The sequence below is a fragment of the Mirounga angustirostris genome, unplaced genomic scaffold (genome assembly GCF_029215605.1).
Source record: "Mirounga angustirostris isolate CCGP_5_RB_7025 unplaced genomic scaffold, mMirAng1.0.hap1 SCAF_8, whole genome shotgun sequence".
Classification (NCBI taxonomy): Eukaryota; Metazoa; Chordata; class Mammalia; order Carnivora; family Phocidae; genus Mirounga; species Mirounga angustirostris.
In genome coordinates, this window is record NW_026991716.1 from 62,761,497 (window position 1) to 62,781,469 (window position 19,973).

General features: G+C 35.5%; 1 protein-coding gene across 4 annotated transcripts in view; it reads left to right on the forward strand.

Annotated features, from left to right (window-relative positions):
- Window positions 1–19,973, forward strand: part of KCNQ5 (potassium voltage-gated channel subfamily Q member 5) — a 509,046-nt gene that overhangs the window by 116,680 nt on the left and 372,393 nt on the right. The window lies entirely within an intron of this gene.

Sequence of the window (19,973 nt, forward strand, 5' to 3'; positions counted from 1 at the left end):
ATTTAGGGTTGTTTTTGACATACCATCGAGGTATTTGGTTTTCCTTTTCACAGAATATTTTTTATTTATTTCAGAAAGCATTATCTAATTAAAAGCAAACATATAAATTAATGTGGGCTGTCAAAGAAGTACTCACCATTCATAGTCAAATTACAATTAACAACACTTCCCAAAAAAGCAAAACCTTTTTTTGAAACCTGTAATTACCTCGTTGTTTATAATTTTAAAATTGAAATGCAAAGAACATGGATTTAAATTCCATAAAATCTTGGTCTGTATATCTTGCTATCAAAATACTATCCAAAATAGCAAATGGTAAATTTTATGTACTTTTTTATAAATGGAGAAACATAAGTGACAAAAAAGCAAATAACCTGAACGCAATGTGAGTCATTCACAAACTTTGAAAAGGACTATCAAATGCATTTCATTAGAGTGTTTTGTGAGTTCAAATGCACAACCTCTATCTAGAGTGAAAGAATGCCCTGGAAATAAATAATTTATGAAGTCTGATATGATTAGATATTAATTAGTAATAAAGATTTACTAGAAATCAAGTTTAATGCCATTTTCAATTTTCAGAAAATATCCTATTTCAGGGGACGCCTGGGTGGCTTAGTCGGTTAAGCGTCTGCCTTCGGCTCAGGTCATGATCCCAGGGTCCTGGGATTGAGCCACACATCAGGCTCCCTGCTCTGCGGGGAGACTGCTTCTGTCTCTCCCATTCCCCCTGCTTGTGTTTCCTCTCTAGCTGTGTTTCTCTCTGTCAAATAAATAAATAAAACCTTTGAAAAAAAGAAGAAAAGAAAATATCCTATTTCGATACAGGAGGGCTGGAAATATTGCATTACTTAGAGTTTGCTCAGGTCTGACAACCCTCAATGAATTATCAACGTACTTTGGGATTTATTAATTTTATAAGCAATAAAATCAGATGATAGTAGATTTTGGTCATAGATTGAGCTATAGAAAAGGGATGACCTTTTTTTGAAATTGAAGTGATTTTTCATGTTGCCACAGTATGATACATCTTAAGTCCATTTGATTAAAAAAAAACATGAACATTTCAGAATGCAATGTTAGGCAGTATGATCAAATATCCTTCTATCTAATACATTAAAATCATGAAATTGAAGTTAAGATGCTTTGAATTAAAAAGTTATATAATAAAAATACCTGATCCATTGGTCACACACTAATTTTGTATCTGTTTTTAAAAAGATTTTATTTATTTATTTGAGAGAGAGAGAGCATGAGTGGGGGAGAGGGGCAGAGGGAGGGGGGGGAAACAGCTCCCTGTCCAGCAGGGAGCTGGACAGAGGACACAGGGCTCCATCCCAGGACCCTGGGATTGACCTGAGCCAAAGGCAGACACTCAACCGACTGAACCACCCAGGCACCCCTGATTTTGCATCTTATAAGCAAAGCTACAATGATCTAAAAAGTTGTAACTTGCCCTGGATAAATCCTTTTACCTGATTAATAGCATCCTACAAAAGAATTTTTTACTGTTCAATTCTTCCATTTCTAACCCTTCAACATGTATTTAGTGGGTTTCATCAGCTTGTGTTACTCAAAAGTATGTATCTTCAGAGTATTCCAGTTGACCAAGATATTTTAGATGTTTGCTTGGATAGAGCTAGTGGTGAGATGCAAAAAAAAAAAAAAAAAAAAAAAAGCTAACATGTAGTTTTTACCATTAAGAAGCATACAGCTAGCTCAATAGAAAAGCCTGTCCAAAATTAGTGTTAATACAAGAAGGGTTATCCAAAGTCGTAGTGGGGAGGGAAAGGCATAGAGGCAGACCAAGAAAACACATTTGAACTAGGTCTTAAGGGATAGACAATGCTTTTAATAGAAATGTTGGAAGGTAATTCCAAAGGACAGGGTACACTGTGAGCCAAGGCATGGACTCAGGAAAGTACAGGGTGCTTTTAGGCAATGAATCATCTGATATGATTTGGGCTCAGAGTGGAAAAAGGGATTAGAAAATATAAATGAAAATGTTGGTTGAAGCCAGATAAGAAGGCTTGAATGACAGCTAGAGTTAAGACTATTCTTACAGGTAATGAGGGACCAAGAAAGAATGTTTGGTGAGTTTGGTGAGTTTTTCTGTCATCTAGGCACATTCACATTGATTATAAAAAAGACAAATGTAAAGAAAATATACATATTTAGGACACAAAATCATCAAAGAGTTTGAATCGCTTAAAATTGCCATTTGAAAGCCAATGACTGTCAAATGTCATATAGTTCACCTTGGTAAATTCATCCTTGACTTGTTTTATGAAAAGAGGGTCTTAAAATGTAACATAACTAAGATTGAGAGAAGCATCACTATGATTTAGTGCAAAAAACAATGGATTGATTTTACAATTTTTGACCACCTAAGCACATTGTGAAGCATATTATATATCTCTAGTCATTAGTTGTTACTAGACTCATTTTCAGGATAAATTATGGCCAGAACATTCATATAAATTTCCCCAAATCATTAATCATTAAGTAAATGATAGTGTTGGAATTCAAAGGTACATCTTTTTGCTTTTAGTTTGTTTAGATTGTGATTTGAACTTATATTTGAGTTGGGAGATAGATTTAAAAAAAAACACTAATTACAAACTAATTGCTTCAGTTGTTTCACTAAAATCAAGCTTTGCTACAAGACAGTACTGGGTTAGTAGAAAGTCCATAAGAGGAAGAACTTGATCGCAGGGCAGGACTAATGGCCTCAGGTTAAACTAAGACCTAAAGATGAAAAAGAGCTAACAGGTAAAAGAGCTAAGAGGATTTGGGGCAAAGAAAACAGCTTTCTCTTTTTTTTCCCTTTTTTTATTAGCTATATCTCAAGGCAAATTTGCTTGGAAGTAAAAACTAAGGTGTTAAAGAACATATTAGTTTCACTCTGGCTCTGCCTCACCCATTAATGTGGACACTTATCCTCAAAATGAACCCCACTTATTTCTGAGTCTCCAGGTTACATCTTGCACATTCGCGACCACAGTCCATTACAGGTATAGAATCTCCACACCTTCCTGAATTGATGCATCCTAAGGTGCACATGGTTTAAACTGACAAACTGGGACAGCCAATACATGTAAAATAGGAAGCTAGCTTAGGCTAATCTGAAGCTATTTCTGTCCCAATGATCTATAATATTATTAGTTTTTATACTGCTCTCATTTGAAAATGTGGCTTTGTTAGAAACATGGCATAACAAACACATGCAGTGACAAAGGGCAGGAAACAAAGACTCAATTGATCTAGATTCTTCTAGATTCTAGAATACTTTCTGAAGAGAGGAAAACTATGTACCCATTGTGAATGTTTGAATGTTATTTATAAATTTATAATTAGAATTTACCGCAGTTTCTTACTTGCTAGGAAGACAGAAAAATTGCTTTAAGAAAGGTTCTAATTTTTTGTTAGTATAACAAAAGATGTCAAACATTAAAATATGTAGGATAATAGGAGAAAACTTTGAGATTTGGGGGAAGAAATAGTGATAGAAACCTATTTTTTGGTTGCTTTTTGATCTTTCTTTTTTATGGTGTTGAATTCATGAATAGAGCAGAGTTCATATTTTCGCATGTCTATATGCAGGTAGCTTCATTTAGGGGTCTCTGAATGTCCTACAAAACACTGTGTCAGATGCTAATGTATTTCCAGGTTTTGGTGATACGAATAAAACTGTATTAAGCATTCTCATATAGGTCTTTGTGGAGTATTTTCCTTGGATAAATATGTAGGAGAGCAATCCTGGGTTCTATGGTAAGAAACTGCCAACTACTTTTCTAAAGTAACTGTATCATTTTGTATTCCAGCTAGCAATGTATGAGAGTTTCAGTTGCTCAGAATCTAAACCAGCACCTGGTAGCAACAGTTTAAAAAATTTTAGCCATTCTAATTGTTACATAATGGTATCTAATTGTAGTTTTAATTTGCATTTCTCTAATGATGCATTAACCTAATGATGGTGAACATTTTTGCATATGTTACTTACCACCCATACTTGCCCACTTAAAAAAATTAGGTTCTTTGTTTTTAGTAGTTCTTTTAAAAGATTATTTATTTATTTATTTGACACAGAGAGAGAGAGTACAAACAGGGGGAGTAGGAGGCAGAGGGAGAGGGAGAAGCAGGCTCCCCACTAAGCAGGGAGCCCAGTGTGGGGCTCGATCCCAGGCCCCTGAGATCATGACCTGAGCCGAAGGCAGACACTTAACCGACTGAGCCGCCCAGGCGCCCCTGTTTTTAGTAGTTCTTTATAAATTCAGAACAAGAGACTTTTTTATTAGATGTGTGTTTTGCAAATATTTTCTCCAAATCTATGACTTGTCTAATCATTTTCTTAGCAGTGTCTTTTCTGATTTTGCTGATTCTTTGAGCTTTCCTACATAGGCAATCATATGGTCTGAAAATAAAAAATTGTTTTACTTATTCCTTTCTAATCTCTATACGTTTTAATTCATTTTTATATTTTATTGCACTGGCTTGGACCACTACCATGATGCCCTCACTACTCCTCTTGGCATTGTAATAGTGAGAGGAGACAGTCTTACCACGTCCTTGACCTTAGGTGAAAACATTTATTCTTTCACCATTAAGTGTGTTGTTAATTGTAGTTTGTTGTGAGTGTCCTTTATCAAGTTGAAGAAGTTTCTTTCTATACCTAGTTAACTGAGGATTTTTATTATGAATGGATTCTGAATTTTGTTAACTGTTTCCATATCTATTGAGATGATTATATTTTTGTTAGTATTGTTGTTAGTCTGCTGAATATTGAATCAGTCTTGCATTTTGGGGATAAACTCACTTTGTCCTAAGATACTATCTTTTTACTATACCACTGAATTTTATTTGCTAGAATTCTGTATAATTTGAGAACATATTTTATATCAGTGGGGACACTTTTGTTCCCCAGGAGACATTTGGCAATGTCTAAAGACATGTTTGTTGCTACAGCTAGGAGTACAGGGAGGATTTGCTACTGGCATCTAGTGGGTAGAGGCTAGGGATGCTGCTAAATTGCACAGGAAATCTTCCTCACAACAAAAGAAATTATTTGGCTCCAAATGTCAATAGTGGCAAGTTTGAGAAATTCTGCTTTATAGGATTTAAAATCTTTTCAATTTTCTCACATTTGTTTTATGGCCTAGAATATGACTATCTTGGTGAATGTTCAATGTGCACATAAAAAAAGTGCCTTCTCTTTGATTAGGGAGACTATTGTATACCTGTCAATTAGGTAACTTTGGTGTTGTTCCAATCTCCTATAATCCTACTGAATTTTTATCTACTTGTTTTGTAGATTGCTGAGAGAAGAGTGTGGCCATCTCCAGCTGTAACTATTAAGTTTTTACTTCTTTCAGTTCTATCAATTTTTGCCTCATTTATTATGAAACTATGTAGTTAAGTATATTCAGGTTTTTATAAATTCTTGAAAAATGGACCTCTTTATCATACATGATATCACTCTTATTCCTTGTAATATTTCCTATTGTAAAGTCTATTCTTTTTATATTAATACAGTTATTCCAGCTTTCTGTTGATTGGTGTTTCTGTGGTGTATTTTTTCATCCTTTAAATTTTAATTTTAACCTATCTGTGTCTCTGTATTTAAAGTGTGCAGTTGGGACTTTCTTTAATTCATATTGACAATTTCTGTCTCTTAATTAATGTGTTTAGAGCATTACCTTTAATGTGATTATTGTTATGGTAGATTTAAATCTACCATATCACTAGTTGTTTTCTATTGATCCCATGTGTTCTTTACTTCTTTTTCTTCTTCTCCTATCTTTGGATTAATTAAAAAAATTTTATGATTCTATTTTATCTCTATTATTGGTCTATTATTGTTGTTCCTCTTTTAAATTTTTTAGTAGTTGTTCTGAGTTTTACAATTTACATTTTTAATTTATCAGTCTACCTTCAAGTATTTTTATACCATTTCACCTATAGTGTAAGAACCTTAAAACACATACTATATTTACTCCTTCCCATTTATTATGTTATTGTTATCATCCGTTTTACTTCTGTAGATAACCTCATAACACATTGTTATTAGTTTTGCTTTAGGAAGCTATATAATCTATATAAGTGATTAAAAGTGAGAAAAAAATCTTTTATATGTACCTTTATTTTTCCATTTCCAGTGCTGTTTATTTGTGTAACTCCAAATTCCATTTGGTATCTTAAGCATTCTGTCTAAAGAACTTCCTTTCACTTTTCTTGTGCCATAGGTTTGTCAGCTTCAGAGCTGTCCCCCAGCACCCGGTCACCTCCTGCATGCTTCTGCCACAGCAGGGACCTTTCTCTAGTTTCTGCTCCCAGTCTTTCCCAGGAGCACCTGATGGAGGCCCATGGACAAGAGTTTATGAGCAAATGTGGACTCCCCTGTGTCTGGATTTCTATTAGTTCATGCTTGTCCTTTAAAAATTCATTAGAATTTTAGCTCATTTCTTCTTACTCCTTTGTACTAAGGCCCCTTCTTTCTGCCATGCTTTGCCCAAGATAAAATACTTGTTTGTCCCTCTTAGATGAACTTGTCACTCTTTGAAACGCAGTTTACTTTGTTGCCTTGCATCAAGGAAAGTGATTAAGGAAAAGAATCCTGCATCAAGGAAAGTTGCGATTTTGTAAATTATCTGGCATTTGTTTATTGGTAGAGGAGAGCAACAGTCTTGTGGTTTTCTACATCCTCTTCTTCCTCTGTTGAAATGGACCTCCTTTTTTCACCTCTTAAATAAATAAAGGTGGTAACTAGTTTTGGATTTGAAATGGCTCAAAGCATTTTGGAACTCCACTTTATGTGTATTTTAGGACTGAGCCAATATTGCCTTGTAGTATCTTCTGTTATCTTAGTTGCTTATTATTCAGAAGGAAATGTGTCCTTGGAGTTTTGGATTTTTAGAGATTATTTAGCAAGACCCGAAAGGGTCTATTTCTACATAAGATTTTATTTCTAGAATCATTTCCCAAAAAGCAGTGATTGTGAAAGTGCTATAAATTCCATGGCTCAAGATTAGGAGGTGTTTGGAGGTGATGGCATGGGATGAGATTAACCTTGTGATTTGCCTAAATTCCTATCCATTACATTATATTTTAATACGGTACTATGTACTAAAATATAGCATATTTTAATCTGTATAAACTTTGTACATCGGATTAATAGCCAACTGATCTGTGGAACAAATTTATCACTCCCTGTTCATATGTACTCAAGTAATTTAAATACACATACTTGGTTAAAGTAATTTAAATCCATTAAAAGAACAATAGTTATTTTTAATTCCTTCAAATCCAGACTACATACAAAAACCAAAATTTCAGGATTCTTTTAAAATACCTATATATTACTATATCAGAATTAAAGTCAGCTTTTGTATAATGAAAGCTGCCTTCCAGATGTATGGAATGTAATATAGCAATTCAAATATAAAGCATACTGTTAATGCCCACAAAATAATGTCATCTTCATTTATGCTAGGATGAAAGGTTGTGAAGAAATTTAATATTGTATATGGATTAATGTAAAAAGAAACTGGGATGTGATAGAGCATTCAAACTGAGTTTTTCATGTAGTGTGCTCATATGTTAGCCCTTAAAAAAATGTGAATCATATTGAATCCTAGCAACTCTGAGTGATGCAGTGTAGTTTACCAAGTTAGGCACCCCATGGAAATGCTATTCATGTAGCACTACCTAATCAGTGTGCATTTAAGCCATCTTTTAAAGAAAATATATACATTCTTTGTGGGCAGACAGGTATTTATTATTTTACTTTTCAGAATTTTCCACCATGAAAAAATTGATATAATTAGGAAATTAACATTTGATTTAATCCATTTCTGGGATACCTGGGTGGCTCAGTCAGTTAAGTGTTTGACTCTTGATTTCGTCTCAGGTCATGATCTCAGGGTTGTGAGATTGAGTACCATGTCGGGTTCTACACTCAGCAGGGAGTCTGCTTGAGATCCTCACCCTCTCCCTCAGCCCCTCCCACCCTCTAAAATAAATAAATAAAATCGCTAAAAAAAAATTAAAAAATCCATTTCCAAGAATAGAAGAAAATAAACAAAGTTAATTATGAAGTTACAAGCCATATCAATGAGCTCTCTTTGGAGTTTGAGGAGTTTAGCATTTGGGTCAGAGTAATTCGAGAAATATTTATTTGCCAGGGACAGATCAGGTACTTCATCGGCTGCAATAGATAGTCTCTGCTCTCAAGTGACTTCCAGTCTGGTAAGGGGATGGAGTAAATTCAGCACAAATGCAATAAAACAAAGCTACTAGTATAAGAGCTGAAAGAGGCGTGCACAAGCATTTAGAATGCCCAAAGGTCTCCCATGCGGCCAAAGGAAGGAGAACAGGAATATGGAGATCAGTGAAGGAAGAAAATAAAAGAATCCACTCTTCTCAGTCCCATGATACTCTTTACAAGATTAGGGCCTCAAAACTGAGCTTTTCCTGTTCTCTTTAAGAACATGGAATTCCATGTGTGATTCACTTATATCTCTCCAGCTCTCATTTCTCCCATTAGTAATTACCTCTCTATTTTGTTGCTCAAATGAATACGCTTTATTTTTTTTTTTTTAAGATTTTTTATTTATTTGACAGAGAGAGCGAGAGCAGGAACACAAGCAGGGGGAGTGGGAGAGGGAGAAGCAGGCTTCCCGCTGAGCAGGGAGCTCGATGTGGGGCTCTATCCCAGGACCCTGGGATCATGACCTGAGCCAAAGGCAGATGCTTAATGACTGAGCCACCCAGGCGCCCCTGAATATCCTTTAAAACCATGGTATTTTAGAACTATTATTATTTTGTTTTTCTGTGTATTTGTTTTATATTATTTTTCAGAACTTTAAGATTTTAGTAATTTTGTGAAAAGCCATAACTTTATTAAATCTGTAGCCACAGATATTCCAGGGGAGGGTTCAATCTTACATCTATAGTGTAAGAACCTCACAACACATACTATATTTACTCCTTCCCATTTATTATGCTATTATTATCATCCATTTTACTTCTGTAGATAACCTCATAACACATTGTTACTAGTTTTGCTTTAGGAAGCTATATAATCTATATAAGAGATTAAAAGTGAGAAAAAAATCTTTTATATGTACCTTTATTTTTTTTCCATTTCCAGTGCTATTTATTTATTTGTATAACTCCAGATTCCATTTGGTATCTTAAGCATTCTGTCTAAAGAACTTCCTTTTTCTACTTTTCTGTTTTTTGGTTTCAACAGTTAACCTAACAATAAATAGCTTAGGTCACAACAGAATTCAAGACACAGTAGAGAGCTGAAGCCTGAGCTCAGAGCCAGGATATAGCAAGAAGCCTTTGACATTACCAGCTGCCAATTAGGAAAAGTGTGAGAAGTACAAAAACAAGTAAAGGAATAAAAATGTAATTCAAGGCAATTGTGACATATTTATTTAGTGCCTTGAATGGACTCACTTATTTAGGTTTTGTTGCATATTTATTTATATTTTATTATCTTCATTAGTTTACCATTATAAAAAAAAAATTAGTAAGTTATGCATCCATAAGGAGGAGACATGTCAGAACTGAGCTCTGTCCAGAGTTCTTACTAACTTGGTTGACCTAAAGATATAAGCGAAGGAATGAAATTATGTTAGGAATAAGAGTTTACTAAATACATCACCCAATTTTAATAGCATTGTATGGTGACACAGGGTAGCTACACTTGTGGTGAACAGAGCGTAATGTATAGAGAAGTTAAATTGCTATGTTATACACCTAAAACCGATGTAACATTATGTGTCAACTATACTCAAATAAAAACTTTAAAAAATACACATCATCCAGAATGGCCAGAAATTTCAACATGAATAATTATGAGAGAGAATCCATTGAAACTAGAGGTTTAGTAAGTGGGGAAGGGGTATTGGGGTATCTTTGGCTTTCAAGAGCCTTCTAAAAAGTCAGAGGCACTACATGGTGCTTCTCATCTCAGATAAGCCTGGCTGTCCAGCACACAACCACTACTAACAGCAATCAGAACTGCATAAAATCCTTTGGAGATAAATGATCTCTTCATTAAGATTCCTCTCTGGGAATGTGAAAAGATGGGGTCTAAACCCAAAACCAATCCATAAATTTTGGAGCTGTAAGTCTGAGGTCAAAAGGCATAAATCTTAGCAAACAAATTTCCTTTGGTCCAAGGCTATCAGTCTCTCTCACTCCAGTTATAAGCAAAACATAATCATGGCAGAAGACAGAATGATCAGTTCAAGCTGACCATGGCAAAGGTTAGAGGAGGAGCATATCAAAGTTCAGCTTTATATAATAATAGTCTGCCTCTTACATTTTTATTTAGTTCCTCAATAGAATGATGATTATGCAACTGAGTATTTTGAAATAATTATTTCTAGTAGAAGCTTTGCCCAAGTTTTACCTACACATAAACGGAAGACTGCCTCCTTATGTCTTCCCAGTTTACCTGGTATAATCCCAGCTTATACCCCTTTCATTCTCAAAATGTAGTTGGGTGAAAATATAAAGCCACAAGTCACCCTGCTAATGAGCCACTCCTCAAGAGATAGCTCCTCCCTACAGGGGAAACTACTAGCTAAATATACCCACAGATAGTATTAAGTACTGCTGAAAAGTAAACATTATACATTTTTAAATCACATTAAATGAAGTAATGCAAAAAAAGCATGATGTAAGTAAAAAGATAAAGCTTCACACCTATATGCTCCAATGTTTTTTCAACCTGAAGTGCCTATGGGACTTAAAAATGCAGTGTGACAAAAAGGGAAGGAAATAGATAAGATGTGCAAATGAGACAACCATTACAAAAAAGGGTGAAGGAGCAAGGAGAAGATAGATCTTACTGAACAGAGCCGACAGAAACACTCAGCATTCCTGTCCCAGAATGACACAGAACCCTCAGCAAATAATTTCATGAGAAAGGCAAGGGGGCCGTTTTCCAGATGACAGACTTTCTCTTCACAATGAGGGTGTGCTTCTGTTGGACTTTGTCTATACTTGGTAATTTTTTATTAATAAACCATGTCCAGTAATTTATGCTGTACCAAGAAAGGCTCTTGTTGGAAGAGCAGTGTTAGCCTCCAGATTTGGGTCTAATACACAATGTAGCAAAGTCTCTTGGGTAAAGTTTTAAGAGCAGTTAGAGCTAATTAAAAAGACAGGCTTGTCAGCACCTGAACAATGTGGAAAAAAAAGAGCCAGTGACTTGGCTTTTGATTTTGAGCTGCACCCAAGTTAAAGCTGAATACAATTGTTTTTTCAGGAGTGAGTGTGTTGGGGGGTGGGGGGGAGGTGGTTATGTGAATGAGGTGAGAGGGTTCATAATCATAGATATCAGATCAGCTTTGGAATAAAAGTGAAAGGCATTCTTAGCTGCTTTCAAAACCTCTAAAAATAGCCTGATGTCTCTGCCAAAGCTAATATAGACAGGATTCCCATGGAAACCCTCTGGGCTAGAAGGAGTGGGGTATTATTTTTTCACCAGTTATTGGTTGAATACATCTGTCCATTAACACATCACTCTTCTTCATAACGTAGGACCATATCTGTTGTCAAAACTGATGAACCAAACCCTAAAGGTACCCACTTTTCCTGGTCTACTCATCTAATGAGGGCAAAAAAGTACAGCAGGGACTATACTTGATGGAAAAGCTAAACCGGAAAAGAAAAAAAGAAAAACCAAACCACGTGTCACCTTGTTCACATTCTGTGCTTATGCTATTAGTTTTCACAACTAGTTTCTAATTCCTATTTTGAGTCCATGGTCATGGCCAGATTTTATTATATTATTTGTCCCATATATTTATCTGTGATAATGGCCACCCTCCTTTACATTTTTCTCATGGGGGGGGTCCCATTTCTGGATATATTTGTTAATTCTGAGAAACTAAGAAGAATGAAAGGATAGAAGGTAAAGGATAGATGTGAAGTTAGCCCTTGGGCAGTCTTCTTTTCTTCACTTTCAGACAGAAGGTAAAAATTTAAGAAAATACTAAGAGCCGGGAATGATCAACTTATTTGTCTCTTTTCTCTTAGAATTGTAGCACCTTTGGGAAAAGAAATTTAACAAAGTAAACAGGTATAATCGCTATCATTTACGGATACTGAGATCGAAAGAACTTAAATATTTTAAAGATTACAAAAAACAGGAGTATAGTAAAATTATGAAGGTATTTTCCACATAGCCTTAATAGATAAAAATTATGACTAATTTAATGACTAATTGGCAGTCATTTAAAAAAATTCTACAACTTCATTCTTTTATCTTTTCCTCTTTAGCCTAATAGGGTGTATTTTCTAAGCCACATTATAAAAAAATAATTAATGGATGTACATTAGTTCTTAATATCCAAAATACATCCATATAAATCAGATTTAATCACCACAAATATAAACATAAAAGGTTAAAAGGTCATAATTTTTCATAGTTCTTCCAGAATTATTAAATAACATACATATTCATCATGTCATTTCATTTCTTTATGTGGTTAATTTTTTTTAAAGATCTTATTTATTTGTTAGAGAGAGAGAGCACAAGCAGGGGAAGCAGCAGGGCAGAGGGAGAAACAGGCTCCCCACTGAGCAGGGGGCCCAATGCGGGACTCAATCCCAGGACCCTGGGATCATGACCTGAGCCAAAGGCAGACACTTAACCGACAGAGCCACCCAGGTGTCCCTTTAAAAGACATCTTTTCAATAACTGCAATATGCATATTTTCTTGCTTAGTATTTATATCTTTAAATAAAGGTTGGGAAAAGGATACAATAATCTAAAATATTACAGGTCAATATCCCTAAATATTCGGTGAAATTTCATTTTAGGATATTCTTAGCCCCAATAACAGTAGTGGCAGTTGGAAACAGACCTTTGATAAGCAGGAGTCACTGAGATTTCTAAATAGTATCTGGAAGTGCCCAAGGCCAGGTGCTGAAAAGGCCTGGCTTTCCTCCCCTGATCACAGTGGCTGGGAGGCCGGTGCAGAGGAATCTGTGGGTTCCACACATACCCTCTTCATCACTAGAATGGGCTTGGGGCATGTCCAGAAAATATTTTCATTATTCCCAGCCCCACCTGCAGGAGATATTCACTATTAGCCAGAGAGAACCCCACTAGAGGGGTCCAGTCAATCAAAAATATCTGTTGGCATTCTATATATGGAGAATTCATAAAATCACATCAAATGTTGGGGGGGGAATAAAGAATAGGATATCACAGTCAGCAAAGAATGCTGGTGTGTGTGTGTTTGTGTGTGTGTGTGTGTGTAACTTTACAGATTTAAAAATATTAGTGCATGGTTTAATTTTGTAAGAATGCAGTAAGAGGTGAGGAGGGAAAGCACAATGTAAAAACCATAAACCCACAGCTTTGTCATTAAATAGCTGGGTGGGTGATCTTAGAATGTTATTTTTTTAAATATGTTTTTAATTTGGACCCTCCACATCTTTTGACTGAAAAGATGACACATTTAATGGTGTGATATCAGATCATTTATCATTTTAATCAGACATTAGCTTTCACAATAGTCAAATGGCCATTGACATTGAAAGATTTTGTAAACATCAGGAACAAAGGCAGTGTAGTATGGCCAAAAATGTGATACTATTGGAATCTATGAGAAATTTTATTTAGATTAATATCCAAAGTTGGACAGCTTTTCCTAGGTACTAGAATAAACACAACCTATTGTCTAAATAATACAAAGACAGCACTGTGTTGTGATTAAATGAGTAAGTAATACTACACATTGTTTGCTACTGTTTGAACAAGTTACATTTACTGCTGTGTCTCAAGAATTAAGTGAAAATGTGTTACATCCATCCATTTCAGTTAAATTTTCTTTTTAAGCTTTCTGCTAAATTGACCTATCATTGTCATCTGAATCTGATTTAAGCATTTAATCTTATCTTCCCAAGATATAAACATTTTAGTAGTGCTTATAGTAAACGCACAAAAAAGCCCTACACAATTATATTAAGCTATTATCTAGAATCAGATTCATTTTTATATAACAATAATAAATGGTAGATTTTAGTTATCTGTTAACTGTAAGTAACATAATACATACATCACTTATTTATTGCAAACATAAAAGTTCTCTTTCATGTAAAGATATATCTTCTTATATATTTTTCTGAAAAAGTGCTAGTGCCCAGGACCCTTGGTGTGTCACTTCACAACACATTGAACAACATTAACAAACCATACATTAATTATTTTTTAAACAGAAGTAATAGCCCCACAGGCAGGATGTGTTGGCCTTAAAGGGATGAGTTATCATAAACACTATCTGTGTAGACATTTGAAGAAACAGCGTGGGAGTTAAAATTACAGGTTCAAGAACCTATTTTTCATCTTTCTCCCACACATATACTCATTTCCTGTCATATTCTTTCCTAAAAGTTTGCAAATTTCCAGTGTTTCTTAATAAACCCTTCCCTTAAATAAATGCATAAAATGTCAGTTTTAAGTCATGCTTGGTGCCCTTTATTGTCTTGTGTAAAGATTCTTCATATCTGAATGCTTATCACATAAATTCTTACAATTCTAATGCTTTAGTACAGAGCAAATTATGTTATCAGAGGAAAGGTGTTCATTTCAGGTCTGAGACCTCTATTGTAATTTCTGTCATAAAGGGAAGACTCCAGCTTGTGCTATCTCTGAATTCTATGATATTCTGGTTAAGGTTTGGCAAGTAAAGAGGGAGAAAGCCTAAAGAAGAGGGAGATGCATGGAGGAACATTTTTAATGCTTCATGTTTCTAAGTAGTCCCTTGAGGGGTAATCATGTGCTATTGTGGCAAGAACAAGACATTTGGAGGACAAAAAAGAAACCTGAACTGAGTTCTGGCTCCACCATTTTCTTGTCCTGTGTCCTTGGGAAAGTAATTTCTCTCTTTGCACTTTAATCTCCATCTCAGTATACAGCACTAATCAATATAGGGTTGAGGGGCAGATCAAAAGCTTGTTTTTGTAAAATGACTCTGTAAACTCTAAGTTACTATAGAAATATAAGGTCTAATGATCATTATTTTGATGATGTCTAACTAGAAGAATAGAAAATCTAAGTAAGCCAAGTCACTAGAAAGGCTGTATTTGCCAAGGTCATACTCAGAGCACTAAGCAAATGTTGTGAATCTGTGACATCTAATTATGAAGAAACACCTTGCTAGTGTAATTGGAAAATTTGTATGAATTAAAAATTGCATTCATTTGGAATGACAAAAACAAAAATAAAAACGGACAAAACACTGTATGAGACTTTATTAGGATATATTCCTCTAACTAGAAATTGGTGTTTGGTATCAAGTAAGATGAAAAAAATATAAACCATTTGATGTGATAAATACATCTTAAGCATCTAGTATGTGCCAACTACTATACTAGTTGCTAAGGATACTGTGGTGAGCCAGACAAGCACAATTTCTCATCTCTTGGAGTTTATATTCTAGTTGGGGGGGGTGGGGAGATGCACGCAATCATCAATAAGTAAGAAGAATATCAAGTCAAGATAAGGGCTGTGGAGAAAACTAAAAACAGAGCTATAAGTGAGAACGTCTGCTATCTCCTTTCCACTAGGTGATTAGGAAAGTCCCTTCTGATCAGGGGATATTTAAGCTGAAGTCTCAATGACCAAAAATAAGCCAGCCCTGTGAAGACTTGAGTATGAGTGTTCCATGAAGAAGGACCAGTTAGTATAAAAAAAGGCCCTAAAATTGGAGTGAGCTAGATGTGCTTGAGGGTCAGTGTAGCTGAGAGGTACTGGTCAAGGTGGAAGTGTGGGCTAAGATACTGAGAGGTAGAAGACAGCTCATATCTACCTTCCTGTACCACTTGTAAGGGGTTTGGGTTGTATTATATGATTATATTGTATGCATTGTGTTGTATTTGGATTGTACTATATGGAGAGTTTTAGGCAAGAGAATGACTTGATATGATTAGCATATAAAAAACATATACTGTATGGATAGTAGACTATAAGAGGCAAAAATAGAAGCCACAAGACCCATTAGGAGATTACTGAACTGTCAGTAAGAAACCACAGTGGCTTGGGGCACCTGGGCGGCTCAGTCGGTTGAGCGTCTGACTCTTGATTTCGGCTCAGGACATGATCTCGGAGTCGTGAGATGAAGCCCTGCAGCAGCCTCCATGCTCAGCAGAGTCTGCTTGGGATTCTCTCTCTCCCTCTCTCTCTGTCCCTTCCCCTGCTCACTCTAAATAAATAAATAAATAAAAATCTTTAAAAAAGAGATAGAGACCACAGTGGCTTAAACTAGTATATTAACTAGTAATAAAATCATTTTTATTCATTCGTTCATTCAATGGCCTTTACATGCCAAATCCTCTTCTAGGCATCAGGCTTGCAGCAAAAATCAAAAGCAAAGAATCTTCCCTCCTTTATGTAGCTTATATTCAGTGATGAATATAGACAATCAAGGAGAATGATGGGTGGTGAGACTACTTTCGATAGTTTGGTCAATGAAGACTTCTGATCAGTCATAAATGAAGTGAGGGAGCAAGCATTGCAGTTGTCTGGAGGAAGGAGGACTCAGGTAGAGGGTAGCAAGAAAAACCTAGAATGGGAATGTGCTTGGAGAATTGCAACAACAGCAGTATGGCTGCAACACAATCGGGTAGGAGGCATGTGGCGAGAGTTGGGGCTGGAGGCTAGCTAAGCCAAGATCATGCAGGGTTGGCTAGACATGGTAAAGACTTTGGATTTTGTTCTAGATTTTATGAAAATCCAATTGCACTACTAGGTATTTACACAAAGGATACAAAAATACTGATTTGAGGGGACACATGCACCCACATGTTTATAGCAGCATTATCAACAATAGCCAAATTATGGAAGGAGCCTAAATGTCTATCGACTGATGAGTGGATAAAGATGTGGCGTGTGTATGTGTGTGTGTGTGTGCACACACACAATGGGATATTACTCAGCCATCAAAAAGAATGAAATCTTGCCATTTGCAATGACATGGATGGAGGTAGAATGTATTATGCTAAGCAAAATAAGTCAGTCAGAGAAAGACATCTGGGTTGAATGCTGCAAAGAGGTTGAATACAAAGAGACCAGAGAATTGACTTTTGAATTTGGCCACATGGCAGCAGCTGGGGAAGAGCCTTCTTGGTGGACGCCAACTGGAATGGATGGAAAAGAGAAAAGGGGTGAAGAAGGGAAAATAACTGCTGATAGCTCCTTTGAGAAGGAGAAGAAATTTTGCTTCAAAAGCGAGGTGGGGGACAGGAGCCGGATTCAGGTAGTCATTTTTGGTTTTTTATTTGTTTTTTGTTTTGTTTTGTGGTAGAGAAGCTTTGTTTTCTGATGTGATGGTTCTAGTACAGAGGGAGAAGTTGATGTACAGGAGACAGAGGATAATTACTAGAGCAAAGTCTCTTAGAGAAGATGGGATCTGTGGCCTAAGTGGAAAAGAGGTGAACCTTGGAAAGGAGGTGGAACTCTTCATCCAAAATAATTAGAAGGCAGGCAAGATAGAGTGGGTACAAATGAGTGCCTCAGTCATCATATCACAGTCTAGTTCATGAAATCTGTGGGCTTCTTTGTAGCCGCCTTATTTTTTAAAAAGGTGTGTGTGTGTGTGTATGCATGTGTGTGTAATTTCTTTCAATTATAAAAGCCAACTTTTTGTTCCTTTTCGTCATGTCCCAGTATGGGACCATCCCACATGATTTACATTTATAAATATTTCACTGTCTGCTTCACTGCTGGAGCAATGTGTTGGGTTTCAACCAAAAATCCTTGCAGTGGAGGAGAGGAAAGCATTTCATCATGGAATGGATGATGAAAAGAATCACTTCCCAAATAGCCATTCTCCCTATCTTTGGCCCCAGCCAGGAACTCCCCCAAATACTCCTCTTTGCCCAAATGCTTTTCTTTGCCTATTTCTACTTATGTAGTCATCAGAAAAGGATCAACTACCAGTAGAAGAGCAGAAGAGAGTAAAATAATTTTAAAGTAGAACAGAAATACTATGGCATGCTAACTCATGGATAGAGATCAAATGCATATATTCTCAATTTTGTTCAGTGATCAGAAAAGGATGAACTACCAGAAGAAGAGCAGAAGAGAATAAAATAATTTTAAAGTAGAACAGAGATACTATGGCTTGCTAACTCATGGATAGATATCAACTGCATATATTCTCAATTTTGTTCATCTCTTCAAAAGTGATTTTGGAGTTTTGAAAGTAAGATGGGAAAATAAATATATGTATCAATGACATAATGTTTAATGCTATGTACATAATAAAAATACAGCCTTGAAGGCAACACTGGGGGTTGTTTGATAGAATTATAAAGTAGGAAATTAATCTAAGCATGATCAAATGCAAAATCATGTATATAATCACAAAATATACAAACCTCTCAGTATTTTTCAGGTCTTAGAATCATGTGGGGAGCTTTTAAATAAAATGCGTAAGCTTCACCTCAGATCATTAAATCAGAATCTCTGGAAAGGGATCTAAGCATCCATTTTTAAAACTTCCTAGATATTCCATGTGCAGTCGAGAACCATTAGTCTGATCATCGAGAATGTCTTGTAAAAATGCAGAGAACTGTATCATGAAAAAAAAGAACTGTATCATAAACTCCTGTTCTGGTCATTGCGAACTGCCTACTACTGACATATAGAAGGAAAAAAATCCACTAAAATGCAATTCTACACCTTTAGAAACTTTTTACTTCATAGCTTGGTCTAAAAACAGTTTGTATAAAGGACTAGAAGCAAAAATGACGATTTTTTCTTGATTTTTCTCAAGATGGGGATATAGAATAAAAAGTTCAAAGACTTAGGCAATGCAAAAGACTCAACAGCTGTTAATTCGATTGAAGTGGGAATTCAGCGGACTATTGAAGAACTATTTTTAGGCACTGTGCTGATAGGTGATACCTTCTATCACACCCTCCTGCAGAGAGCTTGCCTAGAGTAGACAAAAAATTTAAAACCATGTTCAATAAAAGAAACAGAATCCTGTAAATCTATAAACAGAGCCAATAGCATGAAAGCCGTCTCAATACAATCTCAAGGAAGAGCTTGAGAAAGGTTAAATGGGAGGGATGGTTTAAAAATGGATTTTAATGGCCCATTTGACTGAAATTTCTTTTCAAGAGAAACAAATTCTAGGAAACGTTGGCAGTTATATTAGGTGAAATCATTCTGTTATCACTAGTCTAAAAATAGAAGCAATGGGAACATAGAAAGAGGCAGAAGGATGAGTAGTTCTCTTCTCCAGATGACTGGAAAGTATTACCACAGAAGACATCCAGAGACTTCTCACCTACTCTTCTGCTTTTGTATTAAAGACATTAAAGCATCAGTAGATGACTGTGAAATGTTTCTATGATGTCTGAGGAAGAAGAATGAAGAAGAAGTAGATTTACTTCAGGGGTTTGAAAGGAATGAAATATAATGAAACTAAGTATTATAATCTTTGAAAGGAATAGTATATGACACTAAATATAAAATGCAGAACAGTTGGATTTGTTTTTAAAAACGAAGACGACCTGAATTATTTTTAAACCAAGAACATTTAGTGTGAAATCAATAATTATTTCAAGTAGAAAGGAACCATTATTCATACATGTGGGTCAGTTCCATTTTCTTATACTTCTAAGGTGCTCTTACTGCATGTGAACTTAGGTACTACAACTCCTTGTCTGTCATTGAGATTCATTTAGTACTTCCATGTGAATATCGTAGGATAAACTCAAAAACTAAAAATAGGTACCTTAGAACTATTTGTGCATGCAATCATAAATTAGTAATATTAGCCCCTAAAGGAGCTTTGCTATTATAGTTAACAATACTGTTTTGTAGTGTAAAAATTTATTGAGAGAGTAGATCTCATGTTAAGTGTTCTTACTACACTAAAATAGTTTTTAAATAAATGTGCAACTACAGAAAAGATTCCTGTATTCATCTATTC